The 2,500-nt window shown below is 23.2% G+C and overlaps 1 pseudogene; it reads right to left on the reverse strand.

The window, feature by feature from the left end:
• Nucleotides 1-2,500, reverse strand: part of LOC137655656 (zwei Ig domain protein zig-8-like) — a 531,763-nt pseudogene that overhangs the window by 9,246 nt on the left and 520,017 nt on the right.

Raw genomic sequence — 2,500 nt, forward strand, 5'->3', positions numbered from 1 at the left:
GCCAATTGGAGCAGAGCACCTATACAGTATATCAATAGATTTCAACTATTAATTGATTGTCAATAGTAAATGAGTGACTGGTCCTTGTTGCAATCAAATATTTGAGCTAATCTTTGTCAAATGTTTTTTTTTTATTTTGTATAAAAAGGTTATAACTTATGCTTGTCTGTTAATAACATGATATAATATGTATATAGACATACATACATATATATATATATATATACATATATATATATACATATATATATATATATATACATATATACATATATATATATATATATATATACATATATATATATATATATATATACATATATATATATACATATATATATATATATATACTACATACATATATATATATATATATACATACATATATATACATATATATATATACATACATATATATATATATACATACATATATATATATATATATACATATATATACATATATATATATATATATATACACACACACACATATATATATATATATATACATATATATATATATATACATATATACAGTATATATATATATATACATATATATATACATATATATATATATATATATATTTATATTTATATATATATATATATATATATGTATATACTTATATCTATACATACACATATATTTACACACGCATATATCTATATTTATATCTATAACTATCTATCTATATATATATATATATATATATATATATAAATATATATATATATATATATATGTATATACTTATATCTATACATACACATATATTTACACACGCATATATCTATATTTATATCTATAACTATCTATCTATATATATATATATATATATATAAATATATATATATATATATATACACACACACACACATATATATATATATATATATCTATATATATATATCTATATATATATATATATATATATATAGATATATATATATATATATATATATGTATGTATATATATACATATATATCTTGATAAAAAATTATTGGTGTTTTAGTGACAAAATATTTTCTTTTAATAAAACAGTTGGGAAAACAAAAAATACTGAAAAACCGGAAACGTTGACTTAAACTATAATTTTTTCCATAATTATAATTACTTTTTAAATAACTAGTAAAATATACATTACTGTTAAATTGACGAAGGGATTAGCATACAAAATTTAATTTCCTCCTCTCCTAATCCTCCTTTCAAACAAGAAGTGAAAAGAATTTTGCGAGAAAATGATGGATTAGCCTCGGCTTGACCAACTGCAGGAGAAAAGTTTGCTAATATTTCCTTTCACCAGTATGGAAACTAGACTTTGCTAAACTCGTATTAATATTTTACCTATATCTATCTATCTATCTATCTATCTTTATACGCACAATCTATATCTATCTATCTATCTATCTATCTATCTATATAACTATCTATCTATGTATAATACACGTATTAGTCAAATTTAATGTTGAGTGTAGATACTAAGGAGTCCAAAATATAAAAGAATATATTTTTTTTATTCAAATGATAATTAAAAACCGTAATATAGTTGCAAACTGATCGCACTTGATTTACCCGTAAAAATATGCATATAATAATTCCTACATATAGAGTATGAACATTATATATTGCCAAAGTAAAAAAAAAATAATTATAATAAACTGAAGTAAAGACTATCTGACTCTAAACGGAAGAGAAATATTTGATGCAGTGAAAATCATTGAATGTTGATGGTGACAGAAATCTTGAGACTTTATTGATATCTATGCACATATATTTATCTTAAAATGCAAAAAAAACCTGTTTCAGCTACAATCTCTCTCTCTCTCTCTCTCTCTCTCTCTCTCTCTCTCTCTCCTGTTTCTTTGACTTTACCCTAAACTCTCTGACTGACAATTGCACAAGCACTTTGGGAGATGAATAATCCTATCCTCGTTTCCTTTAGTTTATCCATATTCAGAAAGAGGATTTTCCTAAAATAAATACCAGCTTTCGAAGCAAGACATCTGTCTCTCAATTCAATGCTTAGAATTACTTTTAGAATGTAAAGGATATATACTTAATGTGGCAATAATTTTGAGACCAGTTAATAGTTATTTTCAATATACTGAAATGTTTCGAAATAATAGAAACCTTTTGATATATATATATATATATATATATACATATATATACATATATGTATATATATATATATATATGTATATATATATATATGTATATATATATATATATATATAGAGAGAGAGAGAGAGAGAGAGAGAGAGAGAGAGAGAGAGAGAGAGAATGCGTTAAAAATGAAGATAGAATAAAACTTAAAAACCAAAATTGAATCACAGTTCAAGTAATGTGAACTCAACCCTCTTCTGACCTCACTAAGGTCCGTGCATCTCCTCTGTTCTATTCCTGTTTACCCTCGGCCAGCCAATTATGACGAAGCTTCCCCACAATTAACTCGGCTCAACGGGGAATTACTTGTCAGGAGTCGGTGAGAA

The sequence above is a fragment of the Palaemon carinicauda genome, chromosome 16, assembly GCF_036898095.1.
Source record: "Palaemon carinicauda isolate YSFRI2023 chromosome 16, ASM3689809v2, whole genome shotgun sequence".
Classification (NCBI taxonomy): Eukaryota; Metazoa; Arthropoda; class Malacostraca; order Decapoda; family Palaemonidae; genus Palaemon; species Palaemon carinicauda.